The sequence below is a fragment of the Dipodomys merriami genome, unplaced genomic scaffold, assembly GCF_024711535.1.
Source record: "Dipodomys merriami isolate MVZ:Mamm:240054 unplaced genomic scaffold, mDipMer1.0.p SCAF_347, whole genome shotgun sequence".
NCBI classification, from domain to species: Eukaryota; Metazoa; Chordata; class Mammalia; order Rodentia; family Heteromyidae; genus Dipodomys; species Dipodomys merriami.
In genome coordinates, this window is record NW_027205015.1 from 166,137 (window position 1) to 172,437 (window position 6,301).

Below are 6,301 nucleotides of genomic sequence, written 5' to 3' on the forward strand. Positions count from 1 at the left end.
AGATTTGATCAACCTTTTAATTTATTTTCTGATTCATTATATGTTGTAAATGCCGTTGCTTCCCTTGAAGTTGCTGCTCCAATTAAGCAGGCCAGTACAATTTCTAATGTTTTGTTACAGATTCAATCCCTTATCTTAAACAGAAAACACCCTTTTTATATTGGACATATTCGCGCCCACTCTATGCTGCCGGGCCCGATGGCAAGGTTTAATGTCCTGATGGACCAGGCAACTCGGGCTGTGGCTCTGGTTGCTGCTAATCCCATAGAATTGGCAAAGGACTTTCATAAATTGTATCATGTACCCGCTAATACCCTTAGGAAAAGATATAACTTACCCAGACATGTGGCGAGAGATATTGTTAAAACATGTAAATTTTGTGTTACTTTTCTTCCCTCTCCCCACGTGGGTATCAGCCCCAGAGGGTTGAGGCCAAACACCCTGTGGCAAATGGATGTGACTCATTTAACAGAATTTGGTAAATTAAAATATTTACATGTGTCTGTCGATACCGTTTCCGGTATCATTCATGCCACACCTCTGGCAGGAGAAAAGGTGTCTCATGTCAAAATACACTGCTTAGAAGCTTGGGCAGCTTGGGGAAAACCCCTTAGACTTAAGACCGATAATGGCCCTGCTTATACCTCCCATGGTTTTCGCGCCTTTTGCCCACAAATGCAGGTTGCCCACACCACCGGATTGCCCTACAATGCTCAAGGACAAGATATAGTGGAAAGAGCTAATAGAAGCATAAAAGAAATGCTTCAAAAACAAAAAGGGGGAATTGCTGAGTCAGCGTCCCCCAGGGAAAGGCTTTCTCTTATGCTTTTAACCCTTAATTTTTTAATTCTAAATGACAATGATCAGTCTGCCGCAGATCGGCATATGACAAGAGACTCCATGGATACTAAAGACATGGTTATGTGGAAGGATGTTATTAATAATAAATGGTATGGACCGGATCCGGTAATAACGAGATCCAGGGGAGTTGTTTGTGTTTTTCCACAGAATCAAGAAACACCACATTGGGTCCCAAGTCGGCTAACGAGACCTGTCACAGAAAACCAGGACAAGGAGGAAGATGATCGTGAAAGTGTTGAGTGTGACAATATTACTGATGGCCAAGATCTGCCCCAGCCAGGGGGAACTTCGATGGGGAATCCTGTCGGTATTCCCGAGGCCGATGCCAGTCAAACATGATGCCAGACTGTTCCCACGTTTATTTGGGATCAACAGGACCATGGATATCCCATATATTTTGCTAGATGCAGAGGAAGCCCCACTGGGGGACAGCAGGTCTCTTGATTTGTAGGGAAGCCTGTGCTTTCAACTTGTCCGAAATATGTCCCTTTCTTCTTATTCCTCATGCATTTTGCTAACATCACAGAAAGCAGGCTGGTTTGACATTCCTCGCGGGCCACTTTGTTATCAGGCCAATGCCTCCTGGGTCAGTGGGTGGTGGCCAGCAAGGAAGGAGGAAGGCGACCTGCCTAGCTTTCCAAAGTGGGCTCCCTTCTGTGCTAGTCCACATTTGGGAAATGCCTGGCCCTGGACAGGTTGTCAGTCCCGTACTGGGACTTGGGTTACTAAAGACAAGACCTTTTTCTTCTCCCCTGGTATAAGCACGGGGTTTAATCAGACATATAAGGGACGAAATTATACTGATCAAAATCCCAATCAGGCATATGTTTCTAACCCCTTTGACAATTGGTTGTTGTGTGGTGTGGATGGGAGTTGTATGAACTGGGAGCCCCTGGTTATGATTGGTGGGGGAAAGATCGGGTTAAGCCAGTTTGGGTGGAGTTCCTCCAAACCATGGGCTTCCTGGGACCCACAGGAAAAATTAACCGCAATCTCAGCAGGTGCAGCCACACCATTCAAGTGGAGGACCGATACAGGCTGTTATGACGACGGAGTTAAGCCATATAATAACATCACTTATGGTCCTACCCCAGTTTCAGTGTATCCCCCATTTGTCTTTGTTGTTAGCAACATAGATCCTGCTAATTGTACTGATAATTCTTGCTTCTATGCTCAATGTTGGAATGCTTCTAAATATGAATATGCTATGATAACCCGTATGCCTCGCTGGGTGCCTGTGCCCGTTAATGCTTCCAATGCGTTGACCTTGTTTAGACAAAAGAGAGATTTTGGCATTTCTGCTGCTATAGTTACAGCTATTTCCTTGGCGGCTGTAGGAGCTGCCACAGCAGCTGTTGCAATGAGCCATACGGTACAAACGGCACAAACCTTAAATAATCTTTCTGCCAACGTAGTCCATGCCCTGGATGTACAGAGGGGCATTAATTCTCAATTGCGAAGAGGGTTAATGGTGGTCAACCAAAGTATTGATCTCGTCCAGGAACAAGTGGACACCCTTTGGCAAATTGCTCAGCTTGGCTGTCAGTGGAAGTATGAGGGGTTATGTGTGACAAGCATTCAGTATGATAACCTTACCCGAGCTGCAAACTTATCTAAACAGTTGTCGAGTTATCTTCTAGGTAACTGGACTGGTGAGTTTGATGAAATGCTGGATCAGCTGCAGATTGCCATTGTGACCATGAATTCAATGCGATTGGACCCTGGATTCTTGGAGGGACTCCAGTCTTGGATCTCCTCTGCAGTCTCCTGGTTTAAAGAGTGGGTGGGAGTTGGAATGTTTTTATTCTGCTGCCTGGGAGGATGCGTGGTCTGCCTATGGTTGGTCTGTCGCCTTAGAGCCCAAACCAGAAGGGACAAGGTTGTTATCTCGCAAGCATTAGCCGCTTTGGAGAGTGGATCCTCACCCCAGATCTGGCTGTCGGCCCTGAGAGGCAATTAAGCCTTACCATTCTGCATAGCCTTAGTACCCCGAGGGATCAGGGGATCCCATTGCACCAGGACAGGTATGTAATTTGCAATTTGGGACAGGGTGCGAGGCAAGTGCACTGCACTTGAGGAGGACCCTCTCCTCAAGAAGAGCATGTTGGGTTGCAAGTGGGTTGATGCCCAAGATCCCACCTCTGCAAAAAAGGCATTGGACGGGCCTGGTCATCACTGGGGAAGGCACCCCTCAGGCAAAGGCCAGTGCAAGGTCCTCATATTAATGTTTTAGACAGAGGCCCAATCTCTACTTTTACCTGTTGCCCAAAAACAAAAAACTGCAGGGAGCCGGGGCGAATGCAATTAGACTCCGCCCACTCCCTTGCGGCTTTGAGGTAAACAACTCCATATTAGGCAGTGCTTGGCGAGACGGTGGGTCCTGGGCTTTGCGCATGTGCGAGCCACGTAGAGTCCCCAGCCAATCCCGTGGCACTTGGTGAAGGTGAAAGGCAGACGACCAATAGTAGAACGACACGTGTCCCTATTCCCTATATAAGCGGCCACATTTTTTTGTGCGCTCTCTCTCGTGCTCAAGCTCTCCTACGTGTAAGAAGGCTCTCCAGTAAAGTGTGATCTGAGAAGACTCCTGGTGTGGTGGTCGTTCTTCCTCGCTGGTCGAGAAGGCGTTCGCCGCACATAACAGATAGAGGACACATATTTGTTAATACTACAATTATCCTGAATCTTAAGTATTTTTATATCTTCTAATTCTATATACATTTTTTCCAAATAGAATATTTCTTTAAAGAACATATGTAAATTAATAGTTAAAAGGAGGAGCATATGAAATAATCCCCTCTTTAATATCTAACAAAAATTAAAAGAAAAGTCACTAATGTGACCATTATATAAAAAGACGACACAAAATATAGTAATGCATTTGTGGAGAAATTGATATATTCCACATAGCGTATAAACTTGTACAATCATTTTAGCAGTCAAGTTTTCAAGTCTTCAAAAGGTCAAAGAGAATTGTATATGATCCAGCAATTACATTTCTATGTATGTATTAAAGAGAAATAAAACACTGTTTTGGACAGGTAATGTACTTCATTGACAGTGCACTGGAACAGTACATGTGCGACCCTGGAAATAATCCCCAAAAACAAATTTTAAAAAGACACACTATCGACGATATATGCTGGACAAATTGCTATAAGTGAATTTTATATATTTTTTATTAACTTATTTTTTTATTGTGAAAATATAGCACAGATGGGTTACAATTTCATGGGCAAGATAATGATTACATTTCTGGTGAAGTATTGTAGCATCCTCCTTTTTTCCCATTCCCATCCCTTCCCCTCTCCCCATCGCTATCCCCTACCCTCCCAACCCACCACCACCAGAAAAACCACCAAATCCACCACCCCGCCAAAGTTGTAAAGTTTGTTTTTTGACATGACGACTTGTATGTCTCATTGTTGTAATGGGTCCACAATTAGTTTTTCCCTTCCTCTCCACAAATTATACCAACATCAAATACAGTGAAAGCAGGGGTTATACCGTGGGGGAGGGACATACAAAGCAACAAAGAAATCATGCTATAAATATATAAGAAACAATCGCAATAAAGAAAAAAAATATTTGAATCCTTATCTTGGGGTTCATGTCACCTAACATCAACTTGTCTGACAGTTACTGTTTGTCTCAGACATATACTAGTTATTGCAAATAAGGGAAACCGTGAGACCTATGTTTCTTTGGGCCTGGCTTACTTGACTAAATATACTTTTTTCCAAGTCTTTCCATTTCCTAACAAATGGGGCAATGTCATCCGTTCTGATGGAGGCATAGAATTTCATTGTGTATATATATACCACATTTTCTTGATCCATTCATCTACTGAGGGATATCTGGGCTGGGTCCATATCTTAGGTATGGTAAATAATGCTGCAATAAACATAGATGTGCTGGTAGCTTTAGTATGGTCTTGATTGGGATCATGTGGGTAAATGTTGAAAAGAGGGGTTGCTGGGTCATAGGGGATCTCTATGTGGAGTCTTTTGAGGAACCTCCATGCTGCTTCCCAAAGTGGTTGAACAAGTTTACCCTCACACCAACAATGTAGTAAGGTTCCCTTCTGTCTGTGTCCCCTTCAGGATCTGTTGTTATTATATAGCCACTTATTTGTTTATAGCCCACTTATTTATTGGGTACAAAGTGGCAAATCCTTCCATGCTCCTGGATTGGAAGAATCAGCATCATGAAAATGGCAATACTTCCAAAGGCTATCTACATGTTCAATGCGATACCTATCAATATTCCAACCTCATTCTTCAAGGAAATAGCAGAGGCAATCCAAAAAGACATATGGAACAATAAAAGACCCCAATTATTAAAAAAACTATCCTTCCCAGAAAGAAAAGTGCTGGAAGAATATCAATACCAAATTTCAAACTCTACTACAAAGCCATAGGAATTAAAACAGCTTGGTACTTGCACAAGAACTGACTTCAGGACCGAAGGAATAGAATTGAAAACCCACAAATGAACCTACAGACATATAGGAATATAATATTTTTTTCCAGGAAATGGAAACAAGAAGTTTTTCATTACAATGTTTGTGGGTTATTTTTAAAATTTTTATTTTTTATTATGAACATACTGTACAGAGGGTTTACAATTACATGGGCAAGATAATGAGTACATTTCTTATCAAGCATTGCAGCCTCCTCCTTTGTTTAACCTTCACATCCCTTCCCAGCCTCCACCGGCCCTCCCACGGAATCTCCCCCCACCCACCAAAGTTGTAAAGTTCGTTTTCAACATGACAACTTGTACTTCTCATTGTTGTAACGGGTCCACAGTTATCCTTAAACGACTTGTTTTTCCCCATCTCCTCCACAAATTATACCAACATCAAATACAGTGAAAGCAGGGGTTATACTGTGGGGGAGGGACATACAAAGCAACAAAGAAATAATCTTATAGCTGCGTTAGAAGCAAATGCATGAAAGAAAAAAAAACATTTAAATACATATCCAAGGGTTCATTTTCCTAACATCACATTATCTGAACTTTTCCGCTTGACTCTTTTTTTTTTTTTTTTTTTTTTTTTGTCGGTCATGGGGCTTGAACTCTGGGCTTGGGCACTGTCCCTCAGCTCTTCAGCTCAAGGTGAGCGCTCTACCACTTGAGCTAGAGCGCCACTTCCGGTTTTCTAGTGGTTTATTGGAGATAGGAGTCTCACGGTCATTCCTGCCCGGGCTGGCTTTGAACCGCGATTCTCAGATCTCAGCCTCTTGAGTAGCTAGGATTACAGGCCTGAGCCACCGGCGCCTGGCTTCTGTTTGACTCTTACATATACTAGATATTGCAAATAAAGGAAACCATGGGACCTAGGTTTCTTTGGGATTGGCTTACTTCACTTAATATAATTTTTCCAAGCCTTCCCATTTCCTAACATATGGGGCAATGTCATTCTTTCTGATGGAGG